Below are 22,568 nucleotides of genomic sequence, written 5' to 3'. Positions count from 1 at the left end.
AAAACACCTTCATTATAGGAAATGTCTTTTATCATCCTCAACTGATGCTGACACGCGTTTGTTGGAAAACCTTAGAATCCATTGTGTACACTGCGTTTTTTTAATATCTTTGGGTTTATATACACGTTGCATAAAATATGGTGGAAACAAGTCGTTCAACCTGGAAACCGAAGCAAACGCCCGATGTCTCACCTGAGCTCTCTCTCTCCTCAGTCGTCAGTTGGTCTTCGTTGACTCTTATGGCACGAACTTTGACCCTTGACACCAAATCAGAGTTAATAAATGAAGTACCATAAATAATTGTGACAGAGGAAAGAAGCAGTAACTCATAACTGAGTCAAGTGAAAGTACTGCGTTTGGAAGCCTGTCTCTTTGAAGCCAGTGGATCGACTGGTCTGTCCTGGACTCAGTGCAGCTAATTACTTTTGCCACAGTGGAATTAAGTCATGTAGTCACATATGTAATGAGTAACTCTTCTGACCCGGCACGTCCCTGCCAACGATACATCACACAGGATGATATCCTTCGGTTTTCTGGGTGAAAACAACATCGACAAAAGCAATTAAACCTGATGGAACCGTGACGTTATCGAAACATTACTCTGACGGCATCCCGGCACCGCAGAGATTTGTTGTTCCCCGTTTGAGAGAGGTAGAGAGAGAGAGAGAGAGAGGGGGGGGGGGGGGATTATGAAAGTCCCCATTCTCCCTCTAATCCACTATGCTCTGCCAGGCGTCACTCCAAAACCTACACCTCTCCGCCAAAGGTTTGGTGGCCTGCAGTGACTGTGAGTAAAACCTTTTGTTTGAAGCTGGCAGGCGTAGCTGACCACATCAACTGCTCATCTCTGCAGCTCCGGACTCTGAGGAGGGATTCGGATGTGTGACTGTAAAAGAAATGACTTGGAGTTAAAAGATTAATTTATGCCAGAATACTTTGTGTGTGTGTGTTCAGTGTGTTTCAAAAATAATGTGCCCTCAATGCATCTAAGACACATCCCAGAATGCGTTTTTGTTTAGCGGCACAAACCAACCACAGTGCTTTTAGATACACATGCTGATCTTCAAAGGTTCCCTCATGGATTTCTCTCTCTCTCTCACACACACACACACACACACACACACACACACACACACACACATGCATGCACACACACACGCATGCACAACGCCATGGTTTCAATAAATGAGATCTACAGCAGTTTTCTTTTTCTCTTGTCACTTTACTTCTATCACCGCTTCAATCTCCTTCTCTCACTCTGTGTCTCCCTCACTATCTCCCTCTCTCCAACTCGCCCGCCTGAAGCAGTGCAGTTAAGAGGCGCCGTGGCAGACTCTGCCTGGCAGTGCTGAGGACACATGCACCTCCGAGGAAAGACAAGAGACAGAAAGACAGATGGGTGGGCGACGGAGATATACAGTATTTGTTAGAGGCTCGATTTCACTCCTCCCCTCCTTCCCTCCTCTCAGATTCCAGTCTGTCAGTGGTGTCGTCGAGGCGGAAGCAGTGGGCACGACGTCAATTTACCACAAACTAACTTTAAATAAATGGTGAAACCTCCACTGACGGTTAGACAATCTTGTGGGGAGGCAGCAAAGAACCGGGTCCGACACAAACCTGAGGCCGCTGCAGAACAGCTCTATTTTTATATACTTGACATTAAAATGGTTGCATGCACGTTGGGACTCGTTTCCCCTGAAATGTCTGATTCATCCTTGATTCAGCGTGAGGAGTTGTTATCCAACCCAAACTGACACATTCACCAGATGTGGTTTTTCCTCAAGCTCTGCCGGCACCTGCCTCCCTCCGCTTTGTGACATCACCTCGTGGTGACTCACTCACCTGCTCTCAGAGTGTGAAACCTCGGTCTCAGTTTCCTGCCTCACAGGCTGTTTATTTCACCATTAAAGGACTGCGTGGTGTGTTTTTTTTTTATCACAGCTGCTCCTCATGAACATGGGTGTACATACAGATAAATGAAGGAGGCCTTACGACCCAGGCAGCGTACGGAGCTGGGCCACTTCAGGCGGTGACGCGGCACTTCAGGCCTTCTCGTGGCCCACTTGTAAAAAAGCAAACGTGGCTCAAATTTCACAAAAACCTGTGAGCCTTGTGATGGCAGATTTTATATTTAGTTGAGTTGAATGAAGGAATGATAAGTATAGATGGAGAATATTATTCTGAGATGTGTTCCTGTGTGTTTAAGACTGCAACATGTGGGGGTCAGCTTAGGAGACTCAGATGTGTATTCGTTGGAGATTCCTCTATGCCTCTGCTGAGACAAAAGGTTTTCACACCTAGACTCTTTTATGGGTCATCCAGCAGAGATGGGGGTTTAAGAGAAACTTGGAGTCTAAGCAGATGCCTGATGTAATGTGTAGTGAGACTTCGAAGGGGTCCTCATTCAGATTGAAGGTGACCAAATGTAAGCCTGATTACAACAAAGCAGAGATCTGATTGGATGAACATTCTGCATCTGTGTGAGGAGGTGTTTGAATTGTATAAAAGCATTGTGAGTTCATTGTTCATGTGCGCTTGCTTGGATCTTTCAGTGGTACAAGCAAGTTGCCCCCAGCCGCAGCTGGGAAAGAATTATACAACCAGAATTGATAATTGTCATTGCTGTGAAATGTAATTAAATATTCTATTACAGCCTTAAATTCTTTAATCTCTGAAAGGTATAATCTGGATGTGAAGCTAAATTGGCCGACGTGGTTAATGGTGAACGTGGCCGGAATAGCACAAAACTAATTTGGGCTTCCTTTGGCCCCTTTGTCTTTCTATGGTTTACTTGTGGCCCAGATCTGGTAAACAGATCAGTGGAACTCCAGGTAACCGTTGAGCTGTAACGTGATATTTTCAAATTTATTATGAAATGATGAAACACAGCCTGTGAATCCATGACATTCATTTATAGAAACTGTATATGGTCTGTTTCATTCTGCACTGGCTTCCGGTCGCGATGACCTCACCCGGATCTTGCAGCACGAGGGATGATAATCGTACGTTTGCATAATCACATACCGAGTGGGAATTGTCCGGATGAAGACCACACAGCTGACTGGCTTTGTTATTCTTCTCTGTGTCAAGGAGATTTCCTCCTACACATCGAGTACGGATGGAATTGTACATTTGCATGTGGCACAAGAAAAGCCATTCAGGCTTAATTATATATTCTACACTGCTCTTTCAAAGCACAAAGAAATTGCAAACAACGAGAGCACGAGCTTGAATATCTCTCATCATGCAGGCTTTGTATCAAGCTGATTAAGAGATGTTTTAATACAAAGATACAGACGGAGAGATCGAGACACTAAAACATATTTGTCCTAAATTATAAACTTCAGTGCAGCCAAAACGTAAAAGACCAGAGATGCAAAACACTCAGGAGATATCTCAGGAAATAGTAAACACACCCATTGCTATGAACACCTGCATTTAACGTATGAAACTTATCAAATCCACAGTTCATTACAACTTATCCTAAACTCGGCCGCACAAGTTCTAATCAGGACCAAAAAGATCTGACCACGTACACACACATATCCCACCACAGATCTCTGAAACCTTTTTGGATTCTTTAGGACAGTTTAAAATTCTCCTCCTGGTCCACTGAGCACTTCAAGGCCTGGGCTCCGCAGGACATTTCAAACCCGCTGTCAGTGCAGCATCCCAGCAGGTCTCTCCGATAACAAGGCTGGAAAATCTCCCCCCCCATATAGCCAGAGAGCTCTCTCAGTCTGATGAGGTTGGCTGTCAGTATTGATTCACCTAAAGAACAGAGCTCAGAACAGATCTCACTGCGGTTTGCTTAGTTTAAAAACGTTTTCTTAATTCTCAATAAAGCACTTTATGAGCTGTTTTAGCCTGTTTTTATTTAAAGCCATTTAAATCAATCCAACGCTGTCATATGAATAATGCCTGAACCTTTGAGAAAAAAAAACCAGTATGACCAAAGAGCGGCATCAGAAAAATGAAAGCTTGTCCTGTGTCACTGGGATAGAGGCTCGAGGTGACCCAGCTTTACACAATGTACCTAATCTCTCACTGTGTTTCTGCTGGGAATGACTCCCCCCCCCCCCCCCGTCTTTCTGTAGTGCATTATTTCCCTCGGTAAACTTCAGGAGATTCAAAACAGATTTCTCGTGCACAGCTGGAAATCGCCGGCTCGACACGAGAGGTCGCAGGGTTCATCCCCCGGAACGGAACATTAGAATTCACCCCGCAGGGTTTCTAAGTGTCTTCCGCAAATTTTAATGGAAATCTTGCGATTATTCTGTGACATCTTGGGTAGAAAGTTGACAATCTGACCCTCGGGGCTTGCCGAGGGGGAAAACCCCGTGGGGAAATGAGATAGGGGAATGGTTCGAGCGTGAACGTGTGCAGCACATTTGGACGATGTTTCGTCTGAGCTCAACTGACAAGCATGGTGCAGCGCTTTAAGACAGAATATCCCTCAGAGAGCCATTTTGACCTCTGCTATGGAAACACAGCGGGACGAGTGGTACAAAAACATACTCTAAGACACAGCAGGATTTATGAGATTAATACGGCACCAGTGAGGAGTGTTTACAGGTTGTTTTATATTCATAGTTTTACGTCTAGGGATAAACACCATAAAGATAAACCTCAACGCTCGAACACTGTTTTTCTCAGGATGAATTTTCTTACTGAACAAAATGTTGGCAGATGAACATCATCTGCAAAAGGTCTGCTTTTACAAAAAGTTGTAACGTTTTGGTTTTCATTTTCATGATCATTTTCAGTCGTGAGCATGAAGCTCTTTTACTGTATGAGAAAGTACATCTACTTTGTTCTTGTACATTTTGCACTTTATTCGAGTAGATGGATTTTCAGGTACTTCACTTTTACTCCACCACATATATTAGCAAATATCTGTAACAGTTTTGTGTTATAAGTTCACACTTTTACGGTTATTACTCAAAGTATATTCAGAAGCAAAAAACCTTTTACTCAAAAGTTATGTTTACTTAATACATTTTTTGCCTATATACACTGAAGTGCTCTGCAGCTTCAGTGTATTTGACTGCGGATGAAAACTCACAGGATGTGTTTTCCCCTGTGTGTGTTTGTCTGTGAGGTTTGGCGCTCGTGTGTTTTCACATGTACATGCACATCTATGTAAGGCTTCCTTCTTCTTCCATTTTACTTGCAATGGAAGAGCGCAATCGGCCAGGTGTCACGCTCTGCTCACTGTGGGGCAGCTGGCCGGGCGCTCTCTCACTGATTTATACTGTCTCTTCTGCTCTGTGCTGGTGTTTGTTTGTGTGTGTGTGTGTGTGTGTGTGTGTGTGTGTGTGTCAGGGAGAGGGCAAAAGTGCTGGAGGGGAGAAAGTGAGAGACCAGTGGAGAGAGAGTGGAGAGAGAGAGAGGGAGGGAGTGTGTGTCTGTTTCTCCTGACAGTTATCTGCAGGAATTATTCAGAGCTGTGCGGTGTGTTGTGCGCCGACGGCTCGAGGTGTGTTGTGACAGGTGTCCTGCTCTGTGTGCTCTGAAACAGGGAGATAGGTAGTATCTCATTATATATAGTACCACTTACAGATTGAGCCATCTGTCACCTCCTCGCCCTCTGATGCCTCGCGGGCCATTATTGTCATCATTATTGTGACCCAGCTTGTCTTCACGTGGTGATGGTAATTTCAGTGAAACGCGACAACACAGGGAAAGAGACAGAAAGTCAGTAGGAAAGAGAGAGAGAGAGAGAGATCGACAAATGGAGAAAGAAGAAGAGACAGAAAAGCTGACTTTTGTATTCCTGCACATTTCTTCACGATCTTGCCGCCGGGAAAAATCTGTATGATTCTGAAAACTCTCTCCCTCGCTGATGTGTTTTTATTGTCCCTGCTCAGCCTTTCCGCTTTCTTTGAGAATCGCTGAACGGGTGAACGATGCATAATTTATTGTTATTGTCCCATAAAGCTCCATTTAAATTGGTTCACTGATTTGGCTGCATGAGAAACCGCTGGAACCAAAATGTCATATCTCTCATATCACAGTTATGGAAGAACAAAGTTTGAACTTCACAAAAACGACTCAAAATCCACAAATCAAACTTTCTCGAGGTCTCGTGACATCATGAGCAATTTGCAATTTGCAATTCAATTTGCTTAAAAATGCTGTTACTTGTAATTTTTTATGAAAAAATTGCTTTTAAATAAAAATGGAGCTGAACTTTTTTTTCCACAGGTTTCTCATTTGACCAAATACCATGAAATATTTCATCTCTTGATTTTACACATTAAAACCCAGATAGATTTTTACCTGAAGTTTCACTAAATATTCATTCCTATCCTATAATATCCTTATATGTAAGGATAATATTGGATATGATGATAAATTATGCTTTAAATCATTGCTGTACATGAGATTTGAGATTAGTAGTTATTGAAAAATAACCAGTGAAACTCATGTATTTTGTCACTTTAGCCTTTCTTTTTATTTGTATTCTCTTCATTTCAGCCTGAGTCCGAGTCCTGTCTCCTGTGAACCTGGCAGAACCACCGAGGACCGGCACCAAGGCCGAGATGAGCAAAAGAACCGGATGATTGTGGCTCCGTGGACCCTGAGATCACTTCCCTGCAGCAGAAAGTTCTCCCAAGGATACGTGGCATTTTTTTGTCTTAACAAAGACACTCGAGGAAAAAGACCCGGCACGTAAAAAAGAGGAAACAGGTGGGAGATTTTTATTTCTTGCAAAATCATTTCTGTCCTGTTGTGAATGGAGCTGAGGTTTCAGGGTTTCACGAAGCCTCCAGATACTTTCTCCTTTTGAAAATGGATTCCTTTGACTGATGGTTTCAACCTTGTGTTGCTGTTGGTAGTTCATCATTTGTGTCTCTCAGGGACATGTATGACCTTTATCTACCTTTAGTGTCTCACACACAAACACACACACACACACACACACACACACACACACACATGCACACACACTTACGCACGCACACACACACACACATACACAGAAAAGAAAATCTTATGCAATAACAATATAAACTGAAACAACCTCACACTTTAATCACACAAATTTATCTTCTCTACAATAGCCTCAACCTTCCTGCCAGTGTGTGTGTGTGTATGTGTGTGTCATGCATGTTACTTTACACATGTGTGTGTGCAGTGCGTGTGTGTGTGTGTGGATGTGTGTGTGTGTTAAGCACAGTTTAAAACTGGGCTGAAAGCATTAGTTAGTGTCTTCACAGGCTTACATTATGCCATCAAGCCCGCGTTTTACTGCACTTACTTTCCTGGCAACTCTGTCATTAGCGCTGACAGTGCTTCACTTACCAGATCTGTTGTGTTCTGCCTGCATGTGGAGTTGTAGTAATTTGTTCTTCTGTGCTTCAGAAAAATAAATGTAGAGAAAACATGAATCGCAACCTTCATACTCATGATGACCCACGTAATGATGATCTTAGAGTATGTCATCATATTAATGATTATCATCGGTAGACTCTGTGTAGTCCATCACCTTCAGTGGGTACAAATATGAGAATCAGAATCACATATTTTAATAATGTCTTATTTTCTAGATAGTAGATAAACTCTTGTTCGGTGTTGATTGTTAATGTTGGTACTAATGAACAGGTCGTGAGTAGACTTACATTAAATCCTTATTTAAATAAAATGCCCTTTAATGAATATATTTGTTATTGTACTACAGGCTGGTAATGGTGCGAAATCGCTGCTGAGCTGTGTGTCACAAATACTCTGACAATATTCAAACAAAAGAGTAAATTCTGCTTTAAACTAAAGGTTAGAGCTATCTCTCAGACAAAGGTGACTTTATAATATCAGCAGGAATAGTTCAAACAAACACTTTACTTGTCTTTGCTCTAGTTTAAAACAATCCCTTATTGTGGAAAGTGAGAGTTGCAAGTTTAATTTGATTTTAAACCCCAAGTATTATATCTTACGAATAAAAGTGCTCAACAAGAGAAATGCTGACAGTCTGTGTTCAGAAACCTCTAAACAAACCATTCGACTTGTGTCATTTTGTGACGTCACAATGAAACACTCTCCGCCCTCAGCTTGGGGCTTTTGGAATCCGCCCATTTCTATTCAGTCTCTACGGAGGATTATGGTTTGGTTTGTCCCCTCCAGTCGTCTCTACTGCTTCTAATCTTTTAAAAGCTTTTCTTCTGCTGATCGGTGGATTGCTTTTATCGTGCTGTTTTTGAGTTTCACGTTTTGTAAATTGTGTTAATCCTGCACTGGAAACCAGCTATTATAATGGCGGTGTGTGTGGAAACTTGCTTACTCACAGTCCGCGGAGTGGAAACAGGATAAGCTGCAGCTCACGGCTTTGTCTCCGGAGCCGCTGCCTGGGAAAAGCATATTTCTGACATAAACTCCCCGATACATGCTGCTGTCACGCTGCCGCTATTAGATGTTCCTACCAGGCCTTAAGGCTCTGAGCCTCTTTCCGATAGACTGTCCGACCCGTTCTCGCTGGTGCTCCCGAGAGAAGCGAGAGAGAGAGACATCACACAGATTTTAGATACTCACAACCACAAATATCTTGCTGTGGTAAGCAAAACTTTGAACGGACCCTCAGAAAAGTGTCAAATATGAGGCAGATTCCACTCAGTGCATCCAAATCAAAAGTTATTAGTGTTTCCCTTTGCTTAGAGCGTGTGTTCTTGTACTGTATGTCTGCATGTTTGGCTTCCATGAAGAAGTAAATACTTAATGTGAGGTGTCATGTGCATGCTTTGCAATCAGCTGCGACCCTGTAAACTCATGGTCGGCTGCAACAGCTGCATCTGTCAGTGACAGAATCGCCTATATCAGGCCAAGGCCCCCGAACTGGTGGAGAGATGGAGCAGGGACCCCCTACTATATATTGTATAAAATTGTGTTTTATATTAAACTGTAACACAGTTTCATATATTCATGTTTTTAATTTAAACATGTGCAAGGTACAGGGTGGCCATGCCACTGCCATTTATAAACATACATCTTGCATAGAACACTGAGCTATTAAAGTAATTCACGGATTCATGTTTTTGTTTTAAACATACATGTAGAAGAGACAGTGAATCCACATACTCCCACATTAGTGAGATGTCGGACCCTGATGGGTAGCACACAACTTATCTAACCTTGGACGGATGGAGGTTGTCAGGCAGAGGTTCAAATCAGCCTCTCAATATGTCGAATGCATGTTAATATGTATTTAAAGATATTTAAATTTGGTGGGGGAAAAATTGGTTAAAAAATAAATCAAAAATTCAAAAAAATGTAAGTCGCGGACCCCCTGTTGAAGTCCGCTGGCCTATATGACTAAACCTCTTTGCTCTTTTATGCGTGAAGGCCTTTTTGGGCTCTGAGGACGGCACTGTCAGTTAGTCACTCCTTTCAAATCACTTCAGTCCAGACGGTTACAGAAGCACAAGGGGCCCCGAGGGCCCTTTAAGGGGCTTTTGGAGTCAGACAGGAGAACCAATAAAACTCGGTGATGCTTCTGTGGACTTACAGCAAAATATAAGGAATTCTGATGCACAAAACAACAGTGAGAAGAAATTCACTTAATCTTACTGCCTTGGACACAGACTGCTGCATTCTTCAGTAATTGGTTCAGGACACTGGGCCTTTTTGCATAGAACCAGCCCTTTTACAGAGTGTGTACAATTCTCAGTACAGTAAAAATCTCCCACTGGAATGTTAAACAGATATAACGCAGTGTAAATGCACTAGATATATATATATCACAACGGTGGTTGAAGTGAGCTGAGGACACTGACGTAAGAATCTAGACGTTTACAGAGTTTCAGTTAACCAAGAGAGAAACTATTAACCGGTCCAGGCTGTTAAGGGAGCCAGTTATTGACTCACTGGATGAGACTGAGGATGACATTAAGTCTGCCACTCGGTGATATAAGTCATTACCAGCAGTAAGATCCTGTTAACGCCTCATGATATGAATGGGGCTCTCTTCCTGTCACACGTACGTCTGCTGCGCTCCTGTAGAAACCGACTCATTTACACGTGTCAGATGTTTTACGCGTTGTTATAAATTGAAGAGACGGGTTTTTAATATTGCAGACCGCCAGTAGCTATTTCTACAGGCAACATTTAAAGAAGTAGATGTTTCTATACAGATGGGAAGGGCATGGTGAGGGGTCTATAGACAGAGAAAGAGATGGTGCTTCCTGGCTGTAGTGAAGAAACATGTATAACCTGTAATAAATATAAAGATTTGATCCCAATCCTTGTTGGAGATGTTTCAACCATCGAAGTGCTCATGTCTGTAATTTATCTAAACCAAACTGGGATGTGTATCAAATAAGTTACAATCCATGCATCGAATGTGTGCAGTCTGAGGAAGTTCATCCATGGCTACTGCATTAATTCATATCCGTGCACTGAGCACTGGATTGAAACAGATGTCGATGTGGGCTTCATGTGCTGGAACGCAACCAATGGCGCCACACTTGGCAAACAAGTACCTGCAACTGCCAGAGAGGCAGTTATTCCTGTGCTGTGATTGCCAGCAGTGTGAATGCCAATGAAGGCTGTTACACAACAACAGCCCGAGGAAAACGATGCACCGGGACACGGTGCAGCATACAGTACTCACACGGTACACGTTTTCATATTAGAGCTGTCCAGTGCAGCAGCATTTTTTTGCAATTTAACCGAGAAAGATGAGCTGCATTTTGGTTTCGTGTCTCAATTTAGAGCGCGTTGAAAAACCAATTATTGACTACGATAGCTCCTCCTCACAGACGGCAGGCAATCTAGTCTGTGGAGCTGTGCAAGTGGAATACAGTTTTTGTTAGATGTTGTGCCCGTTCACTGCAGGCTTGCAAATCTTTGTCATATTTCGGATTTTAACTTGATTAAGACACAAATCTGAATCAGCCGCTGACATGTAATCAGCATTTTCTGGTTAACTTAACCGGAATCAGGTTGTTGCCTCGTGTAGACATGTATACGTCTTAATCACAGAATAACATCCTATTGGAGTTTGCGTCGTCTTACGGCCGTTACCTGCTGCTTAGAGATACATGCACTGTCCACAGGATGGCTGGTGCTTTGAAGAAGTCCTGGGGTGAGGGAGGAATCCTAGTAATTGTACATGTTTTAAAGGAAACTGATAGGATGTCGTTTTTGGCTAAGTTATGGGAATGTAATCATATTGGATGTCAATAATCTGACCGTAAATAGGGATACATGGAATACACTTATAGGCTTATTTTCAAACACGTACAATAATGTCTTCTTTAGAAAAAGGTCAATAGTTGGAGTATTGACGTCCATGAACACGAAGTCGCTTTTGTAAATGTGTATGTGCAATGACTACATCCACCAGAGCCAATGACAGAGACTCGAGTCTTCTGTGAAATGAGAACTTTTCAGCTGCGGCTGAGGTTGTGACCCCGGCTGGACTGCTCGTCTTCGAGACCCGTCTCACCTCACTCCATTCAGAGGGAGAGAAAGACATGTTTCTGCTGTGAAGTGAAGAGGGGGATGACGAAGAGAGAGGAAAGACCAGAGGATGAATTTCAGTCTGTGTCTTTTGCGGAGGGGATGCTTTATGGTAATTTATTTATTCTTTGCATGTGCCGCAGCCCGAGTGTCTGCTCACATCCCGATCCACTCCTCTCAATCATCAATCTGGCAAATCCCACTTTAATTATGAGCCACTCCTCCTTCACTCCCCAGACTCAATCAGAACCCATAAAAGAGCCTTTTCAGCTATAATGGGATTATCGATCGGGTGGCAGCCTTGAACTGAGACTTTGTGTGTGCGTCTGGCAATACAGTATGTGTGTGTGTGTGTGTGTGTGTGTGCGATAGAGAGAGAGAGAAGTGAGCTTTGGTGGGTGTGTGTGTGTGTGTGTGTGTGTGTCTCAGCGCTGTCTGGAGCCTCGTCTCTGCAGGCGATGGGCTGAGGGAACGAAGCATCAAATTCCTCCAGTTCCAGTCTCACCAGGCGTGTGACATGTTTCACTGATGAGCTCAGAGCTTATTTGGACTCGTCGCCACCAGAAGTTTCATTTCTCTCCTCTTCCTTTTATCTCAGACTTCAAAGCGGCTGTGAATTGTCACTTGTGTGCACAAGTTGACCTAAAAAGGAAAAAAAAGAGGCAGATGGGTAGATTATTTTTATTGCTACCAGCAAATGTGGGAAAAACAAATATCAGGTAGCCAGGTCGGAAAACATGAGCTGTCAAATAACTTTTGGATGCGCAGGTTGATTTTTCACTGTTGTTATTAATATGGAGATTTATATTGTGGGTTTGGTTGCAGTGTCAGAGCCGTCAATCAGGTTTGTTGACGGCACAAACCGATTTTAAATAACCTGGAATGTTCTTGTTTTTCTTTTCACTCAGACCTGAATTCCTTTATTGAAAACATCAGTCATCTTAATGTTGTGAGCAGTTAATACACCGTCCACCGGCGCCACGATTTATAATAAAACAACAATAGAATGATTGGAAAAGGAAATGTAACGGCGGCAAGTGTCAAACTTGTTTCTATCATAAACATATTTAATATATATCATAAACATATTTAATTAAACTCTGAACACAGTCAGTGTTTATCCCTCTGTTAGTTTTCCAACTCCATCATCTCTCTCCTTATGTCTCTGTGCGTTTTTATCTCTTACTGTCTGTCTATCTCTCTCTGTCTGTCTTTCTTTCTCTCTCTGTTTTTATCTCTGTCTGTCTGTCGTTCTGTCTCTTTCTCACTCTCTTTTGCTCACTCTCTGTCTGTCTCTATCTCTGTCTCATGTCTGTCTCTATCTCTGTGTCTTTCTGTCTGTCTCTCTGTGTCTGTCTCTCTGTGTCCGTCTCTCTCTTTCTCTGTCTGTGTCTGCTTCGGTCTCTCTCTCTCTTTCTGTCTCTCTCTCTCTCTCTCTCTCTCTCTCTCTCTGTCTGCTTCTCTCTCTCTTTCTGTCTGCTTCGGTCTCTCTCTCTATTTCTCTCTCTTTCTGTCTGTTTCTCACATAGGCCTATGTGACGTAATGATTTTCATTAAAATAATTTATTCATTTGAATGTCCTTTCCCTCAACATACAAGGATCTCTGCATCAGATCAATATCTAAGCATGACTCCGCACTTTTGTGTGCAGGTAAACTGATAGAAACCTGTCCACATGTTGTTTGTCTCCGTCCCGTTCTGGCTCGGCCCATTTGTTTCTCTTTCTGTGTTAATAACATTTTTGTGGTGTTACTTCAGCTCATCCTGCAGTACATTCACGCCTGCATGGGTGCGTTCAGAGACACTGAACAGACGGTACAAACACACACACACACACACACACACACACACATACAAACACACACACACAGACTCACACACAAACACACACACACACAAATACACACTTATCCAAAGGGGCGAATTCTGATGAATTTTAAAGCCAATGAAAGATTTAGGTATGCAGTGTACCCATGGTGCCAGGTTATGTCATGGTTTGGGTTTGACCTATTTCTCTCTCTCTCCTGCAATTAACCAACTTCTGAACACAGTTCCCTGGCTCCCGGCGTCCTGCCTGGTTCCCTCGCTCCACTCTTTGAAGTGCTAATCCACTCGCGAGGTCTGTCGGCTAATGAAGCTTTAACCTTGAAGTGATTTTCGGAGCCGGTGACAGAAAAGAAATACTATTTGAAAATTGCACTGTAATTATATTTCTGCCTTAAGTTTGAGTGTGAGACGGTCCATCATGGTTCAGTGTTATTGACAACACATCTGCTGAGCTGAGTTGTTTAAGTGCAACACCGGTCTCAGCAGTGAACAATAAACAGACAGTTCTCTTGCACACAAATAACACACAGTAGAGCAGAGAATGAGTTTTACGACGTAAAGGAGGCAAGACGATGTATAGTTGAAAAGCAGGAGGCAGCGTGAACCTCAGTTCATCTACACACTACAGCAAATGAAAAGAAGATATTTGTCTACGGAGAAAAGAGAAGGGAACTGATGAATAATCTCACGCAAAATGAAAATTTAAATGAAAAATAAAACCATTTTCAGATGTGAACTCAGGACGATGTCTTCAGATTTGCATCTGGACGAGATATTTGTTTCCTTTTTGTCTTTTTACGTCTGTCACATGTTATCAACACGCTCCTGGTGAAATGCTCGGAGGATTTTTCTTTCTTTCTTTCATCGGCTCCTTTAGACTTTTTACTTCGGGGGGGCTGGCCAAAGAAAGTCCGCAGATATTCCCGAGGCTCTCGCTCAGACATTTGTGTTCTCACATAAAGCCCCTGGTGAGAAAGTCTGGAGGTTCAGTGCATGTTTGAGAGCAGCTCAAGTGCGTGTTCATTATCAATGTTATTCTATTATTCATGTTAACCAGGGGGAAACATCATTCTGTATTGACGGAGACTATAAGAGAGAAAGGGGCATCCCTCACGTGCAGTGAATGGTACATGTTGCATAAGCTGACGTGGCACCGATCTAGAGTCGTAATCAGATCAGTATGCTTGCAAAACCCTAATCCATGAGCAACTGCCTAACAGCAGCAGTTCAGCTAAAGGCACAACGGCTGACAGGCAGAGGTCGACATGATCAGAAGAGGAGTGAAGCCTCGTTCAGACAATGCTCCCATGGCCTTTTTCTCTCTTTTTGCATCCACACCCGTCTCAGGGTTTTCTTTGAATCCCTTTGTTTCCCGGGCAGCTCCTCCTCGCAGCAGGGGCTGGCGCACATGTACATGTGTGTGTGTTGCTACCATGTATGTTTTATGACCACTATGATATTTCTAGGTCTCTAATACTCACCATTCTCCAAGAAAGATGGAGGATGGGTGTGTGTTTGGAGATCAGAGTAGGACTGCATATCTTTCCACCGACACCTTGTTCACAGGACTTTATGGAAAACAAATTTGTGTGGTTCATCTTTATTCCCAGTCTATGATCTATACAGGCAAAGTTTAGTTTACATAAAATTAAAAAAGCGTGTCAAACTTGTGATTAGCTGTTAATTTTGTCAGTCTGTCAATTTAACTATGAGGACTTTGGGTAACAATTAGAAAACCAGAGAACCATCTGTAAAATAAGAAATCCTGTTTTTCAGCTTTCCCCCGATTCTCTCGGTTTCTGCTTTCCATGATTTTCTAAAATAAAACTATTAAAATGAACATCTGTAGGGTTTATTAACCCCCGAAGAAATGAACACGTCTGTTTTCAGTTCACATCAAAACTGTTTCTTGAACCAAACCCAAATTAATGGAATCAGATCAGTGTGGTTTTCATGTAAAGACAGGTGAACCCTGCAGAATTATACACATTCATATATATATATATATATATATATATACATATATATATATACATACAGTTTACACTCACAGCTTGCCCTTGTCGTGTTATTAATGTGTGGTTGAGTGAAGAGAGCATCAACAGAGAGGAGGACACTTTACTGGGAACCGAATTACCTGTGGAGTGAAGTGAAAGATTTAATCATAGACGCGAGTATTAATAACACATCAACTGAGAGGCAGCTTTTAATCCGCTTGAAGCTGTTTGGAGAGAGATCTCACTCTGACACGTGTCCGGCTGTATTTTCATTTTCTTTGACTGCGTGTTTCTATTTATGCAAAGCAGTTTATTTGGCAGCTCTCTAAACAAGCGGCTGGAACATCACTCCACGCTGCGTCCTCAAACCTCTCCACCTCAAAGCGTCCACACCAGTGCTCCCACTCTCCTCGTGTGATGACGGTGGTTGTGCTGTGGCGTCTGTGTGCGCGTGTGTGATGCTGCAGTGAAGTGGTGCCAACCCTGACGAGTTTTGTTTTGCCCAGGTGCACTCTGGGATGTGAGTTTTGCGTCGGTTTGAAATGAGTGACGGTGAGTCAGATGTTCAGATGCATTTATTCCTGTTTTAATTTTAAAACCCACCTGTCCGTCTTCATCCACGTCTCCCGACCAGATGATTATTAAAACCAATTTGAGCACCGAAGACCTCGACTCGTTCTGAGTTCAGCTCCCGAGTCATGCTGCTTTTCTTCCGACCCTTTTGCTCTGTGCCGCGTTTCATGTCTCGCTCGTCTGCCGCCTTCAACTCAGACGAGAAAATGTGCTATTAAAAAGTTTCGATATACAGTATTTTTAGAAGTGTTACAGGAAGTTATTACTGGGTCATAATTTGTGTGCATGGGTGTGTGTGTGTGTGTGTGTGTGTGTGTGTGGTGGCATCTCAATTAAGATGCGCGCCAGCACACAAACCTTCCTACATTGCTGTGAGGATGAAACTGGAGCATTAAATGAGGATGTGCGTCGTCTGAGACCTACCCCGGTGTTATTTTAAACCTGGGAGACGTGTCAGGGCTACACTATCTAGGTAGCCTAGAATGAGAGCGACCTGTTAGCCCAGGCTGCACTTTGTACCAGTTGGTAAATTAGTGTAAAGACCGGAAAGTTGCTTCACAGACAATCCAGCTCAGAAACCCAGCCAGAGTGAAACCAGACTGTGTGAGGAAGCAGATTTAGACCATTCGATGGACTGTAAAGTTGGACTTTGTGGTGGTTCTGGCTTTACTGGGATCAGTTCTGATAAGTCCTCTGTCCCACTGGATGTTTCACTTGTCGTACAGCGATGGCTGTCTTGGCGACTGCAGCTCTGCGGATAGAGCTGGTCATGCATCAACAGGGGTTCGGTGGTTCCATCCCCATCTCCCAACCTCCTGCTTTGGCTTGCAGGATGGTGTTGGGTATAGAAAAGGGAGAGGGTTAGCGTTAGCGTTAGCCTAGGGTTAATAGAATCATCTTCCCCAGTCTGTCAGAGAGCAGAGAGGTGAGAGAGAGAGAGGTCAGAAAAGACAGACTCCTACTATTTCCAAAGCAGCACAGGGGAAACCGTATAATGATTTACTTTCTCCGACATCTCTCCTCCTCTCTCCCTGCTTCTCTCTCTATCTGTCTCTCTCTCCCTCTCTCTCTCTCTCTCTCCCTCTCTCTCATTACTGTAGCACTTTCTCTCCTGATCACAGATCTCCCTTCTGTCCCACACTCACTATCGATTCCCCTTCACTGCCTCTCTTCCACCTCTTCCCCCACCCATGACCCATTTCTCCCCATCTGACCTCGTCATCTTGGTAACACTGGGCCGACCCGGGTCCTCGACCACCTTCCATCAACTTTTAATAATTCATCTCAATACCCTGTAGTTGAACACACTTGGATCCAGTGTCTGTCTGTCAAGGATGACTAACAGACATTGGAAAGAAAAGAGGGCAAGAGACATTATCCCCTAAGTTTAACTTTTGACTGGCAAAGGAACTTTAAAACAGTTGCTGGTGAAGTTGAATATGGTATTTGATAGCACTCATTATAATTTAGCAAAAAATCTATAAAAATATATTGCATGTGGGCCAAATCGGGGCCAAAACAGTTTTGCTGTGTATCTCAGCAATTCTATCTTTTATGGCTGAGTTTTAAATCCTATTTGAGCCTCAGGATGGTTTGAGCCTTTTCCACAAGGCAAACTTCTAGGGAAAGGAGTGTGAATACAAAACACACCAGAAATACCCATTTACTGCATGAGCAGAGGGGCGAGCAAACACTAGAGATGATGGCAAATCTTGTGAATGCAGTCGCCGGCTCAGGTACTTGCAGTTCTTAACGGAACCCTGAACAGAGGGGTGTACATGACAAGAGCGGCCACAGTTCTAAAGCACAGGGAACAGTGGGCTTAAGTGCCATGTATACGCTCAGATCTGACAAGGCTATGAACCATTGGGAAGCATCTCCAGGCAAAATCAATACCTCCATCTTCACTGCTCTGTAGAACCAAGTATGTTGCGATTAACACTGAGCGCCACTGAGTTCGCAGCTGTAGTTTAAAAAGAAAAACAAGTGCAGCATTATATAAATGTTATTTTGTTGCAGTCATGCTGGTGCATATAAGGGGCATTTTTTAAGCATGTTTAATTTCAATAAATATAACCCTAGACTATGGATTCACTGCAGCTACAGCGTGATTAGAGACAATGTATAGGAGCCCAACAATCATTAAGAAAGCTCAGACATATGGTTTTGTTTTTATGACTTTAATAATCAGTGTGTATCCTCCTACTCGATAAGATTCTTGGAATTGTAAATTTCACATCTGAAAGCTCACAGTATAATGCTCCCAGTAGTTTCTCGTTAATAATTCTATAAAAAATCAAAGCAATCAAACATGAAGATGAAACAATTAAATTCAGATATAGACATCGAGAAGAAGTTTGAAAACCAGAACATGTTTCATGTTTATTTAAATGCGCTCCTCTACTGCCGGGTACATTTATCACTCAAGAGCTTTATTCAACATACACACACACACACAAACACACACACACACATTGTGAGAAAGTACCACACTACGCAGAGCCCAGTGACAAAGAGCCTGACATGTCGTTGGCCCTGCACCCAGGTTAACATCATCAGGGTTTGCTGCCAGACAGCCGACATCTTGTCCACGTCACACCAGCTCACCTCCCGTTTCAACTCGGTAACAGGAGGCGCTCAAGCCAGACCGCGTCTCATTCCACGTCCCAGTGACTGTGAGTGAGCCTGCTGGGAATCTTACAGGAAATATACGAATCATGGGCATCGTGTCCATCTATTACCATTTTTAAATTCCACATGTTTAAAACTATATAATATATAACACTGGGAAATTAATAATTTCCCCCTCTAATTTTCAAATTCCCAGTGTTTTCACTTATTAATACATGAATATTGTGGCCCTCTATAATTTGGGTCAATATGTGAGCACATTTGATATTCGAGGACTTTCACATAAATTCAAATATATGATTTGTAATATTTCTTTATTCAAATGTCCATAGACAAACACTCCCATGATCCCCTGCTGCTTCATGACGTCATCACACTAGCTCTTTTGTCATTGTTTTGATTGAGAGAACCTCGGCCGCCAAAGTTGTACACTATACGTTTAAAGCAATGTGTTGTGTGAGAACTGTTGGGTTTCTCTATCATTTTTAAGGTCTCACCCTTAATATGTTATGCTCTGGCGCTTAAATTGAATTTGTAATTGAGTCGTTCAATAGACTGATTAAAAAACTGAACAGAAAGAGGAGTGTGATTGGGTGACATAGATCCTCAGTGGATGAGATGTCACATACATGCACTTTAATTAGTATATGTCAAACTTTCTCTGAGGGAAATCATTTCCTCAAGTATCATAGTTGAGAGTGTTGAATTCTCTACTCAAAGCCATTGTGATAATTCCCTTGATCGACATTTGTTTTCATAAATACTAATAACTAAAGGATGCGACTCGGTTCTGTCACCACCAGTCTAACCAGAATGCGCTAATATCAAGGGAGGGATAAGCTAAATCATTAACTGGTGCCTGTGCAATCGTGTACTTCAAAACCACCAACCGAATTAAATACTGTTGAGACTCATACGAGAGATAAGATATGGCTGGATGAAACTTTAATGAGCCCTGTGGGGGGAAGTAGATCGTGGCAGCATCAAAACTGCAACAGAAGGAAATATGAAGGAATACAAGAAAAGGGAGAGAGTCAGTTGTGGAGCACTTACGCTGAGCAAGTTCAAATGTCAGAGGTGAGCGGGTGGGGGGGGGGGGGGGGGCGTCTGAGAGCATGCAGCCCAGCAGACCTTTCAGAGACGCCGGCAGCGGTGCATGTCAGCTTTAATTGCTTGTCAGTGAAGAACAGGCAGAGGTGGTTGCAGTGGGCTCACCATCACGTTAGACAGTTGAGGAGTGGAAAAAAATATAAAAACGTTTGGTCGAGAGAGCGACTGTGCAGTTAGAATTTCACTCGTTAACTTTTAACCGAACACAGAGAAGATTCTTGATTTGAAGCCTTTCAGCTTGTCACCAAACGGGAGGGAACAGATGCTCGTTGTCCTCATGAGACGCAGAGTCTCAAGGTTCCGCTTTTCACAACACGAGATAAACAACTCCTGACACCGAAACATAGAAAAACTCTAATCTGGAGGAATCCTTGAGAGGCCTTCAGACCTCAGCAATCCATCCGTTATCTATACCGCTTTGAGGGGGGGGGGGGGGAGCTGGAGCCAATCCCAGGCGAGAGGCGAGGTTCACCCTGGAGACAAAGGCCCAACATCCAGAGACAAGCGCCTGCTGGAACTCACATTGACACCTTCAGACGAGTACGCAGAGAAAATCCAAGCAGATCACCTATTTCATTTTTCAATTGGAAATAGAAAAAATGCAAACCGAAAACATTAGTTGATTTTTTTTTCGGAAGCGCACACACAGCACCTTCCATATTAAGTCATCATTAAGCTCCTCTGTTTAATTTGAATTACGCCCGTGAGCTTGAACGTGTGTGTTGTGTGTGTGTGCGTGTGTGTGTGTGTGTGTGTGTGTGTGTGTGTGTGGCTGGGTGGGTGGCAAATGTTGAACGGTCTTGGCTCTTGACATGAGAGAGTAAAATGAAGCACTCGCTTGTAGTTCCTTCGGGGGAGACAGGTGCTGAAAGAGCACTGATGCACGTCGAGTCTCAGCTTCATCTCATCTCGGTCTCTTTCCAGTCCGCGCCTGCAATCATCCAACAGCTGCAGTTGTGGCTGATGAATCTCGTCATTTTCAGGATGCTAATTGGCTGAAGTAGCAGTTTGTTAAGAGCCTAAGTGTGAGATAATACACTTCACAGTGGGGGAGGGCAAGGGGGGGGTCTGTGCTTCAGCAACATCAGGGGAGGAACCGGCAGGAAAAGTGGGAGAGAAGGATAACATGGGTGTCTTTCAAGAGGTAAATAGTATTTATTTAGCTGGGATTGGCTCCTGCTCCGACGACCCTCAAAGGATAAGTGGTGTGGATGGATGGATGGATGGATGGATGGATGGATGGATGGATGGAGAGATGGATGAATGGATATATGATGGATGGATGGATGGATGGATAGAATGATGGATGGATGGACCTCCAAAAGACTATATGTGGATGACAAGTCCTTCAACCTGAAAGACCATATAGGCTGCTAGGTACAGTTGATTGATTGAATGTAGTGAAAGGGTGAATAGACTGTATTCCAGAATTGATCAAGTCTAACAATAACTCAAAGCACTTTACAATACGAGTCCACTTCCAAGTGAGAGTGGAGAGGACACGGATCGACCCACCGACTTCTGCTCAATGCCCTGATGTGCTGGTGAACGGCCATTAAAATCCTGCAGCACCACAGCAGCTCAAAGTATTGTCCTCTTAGAAGTGAGATGGAAGTAAATCTCTGTTAAGTGATGTCGCCTTCACATTTTTCCCCTCCTGCATTTCCAAGTGTGTTTGTAAAAGCGTTTTTTCTGTGCCGTGCACCTTCGGCATTCAGTCGAGGCCAGACTGGTTCCAGTGGGAACACACGGCACCAACACACCTCCTGCAATTAGCCGGGACGATCCATGTGGCCCTCTCACAGTGTGTCTGCATCATCTCCTGGAAAAATCCATTTATCTTGTTTTGCGTCTGCGTCTTCAGTGTAAGTTCTTTCTTTTCCCTCCCCCCTGTTGGCCTCTTTTCCCCTTTCCCTCTGTTCATCTAAAGCCGTTGCACCTCGTCCCCCCCCACCCTCCACTTCCTTCACTAATTACATCCCTTCATCGATGCTGTGTTCTGCCCCTACACCCTTGCCCCCTCTGTCTTTATCTCGAGTCTCCACATCCTCCATTTCCTCCCTCTTCATCACCTTCGCTCAGTCCTGCTTTTTCTCTCCCCGCTGCCTTGCCCTCTCCTTTTCTGCCGTGAGAGTCTTCTCAGAGAATAAAGGGATGACAGAGGCAGAGTTTAGTCGTCGCCATGAGTGAGAAGATGAGAGAGGGGAGGGGAAAACAAAGAGCTCTCTTATCTCTCTCCCTCCTGCACCCCCTCTAGTCCCTCTGCTCCCTCTGCTCCCTCGTTCTACTCTATCTTTAACTCTTGTTTATTTTCATGTGCCTGTTTTTTTCCTGTCACTGTCTCCAGGTTGTTGATGGGGACGGATTTGCTTGACCCACGCACCATAAATTCTCACTGTCTATCTTTCTCACACACAGCCATTCTCTCTCTCTCTCTCTCTCTCTCTCTCTCTCTCTCTCTCTCTCTCTCTCTCTCTCTCTCTCCCTCTCTCTCTCACATTTTTCCTTTTAACCGAGATTTAACGGGAAGCGAGGAGTTTCATAACATGCTCGTCTTACATCTGTTGTCAAGTCCCGAGAGTTGGTAGCTTCAGAGCCGTTATGGCATCTGTACTGTGAGCACAATGCTGATGCACCACTCATGCGAATAACGGCTCAAAAGGGAGAGAATGATTATGTATTCTAATTTAAAAAAATGTTGAAACAATTCTTGCTAAAATTGACTGAATTCTTTATGTGAATATGGAAAAATGTCTCACTATTGTGCATTAGGCCCTGGGTTAAATACTAATGTTGAATATGACCACGTCTTACTGAACCTTTGCCAAAGCTACAGTATATTTAGAGTCTGACCGATTTTCATGACATGATATCTAAGTCATAAACGCCATGCTGGGTATCACACGGTGATAAAGTGAAACACATGTTTGCAGATTTGTCCTCACAAGACGCATATAGAGTCTTATTGGCTTTCCC

Source organism: Pleuronectes platessa, chromosome 16 (genome assembly GCF_947347685.1).
Source record: "Pleuronectes platessa chromosome 16, fPlePla1.1, whole genome shotgun sequence".
In the NCBI taxonomy this organism is placed as follows: domain Eukaryota; kingdom Metazoa; phylum Chordata; class Actinopteri; order Pleuronectiformes; family Pleuronectidae; genus Pleuronectes; species Pleuronectes platessa.
Note: the sequence above shows the minus strand (reverse complement) of the source record.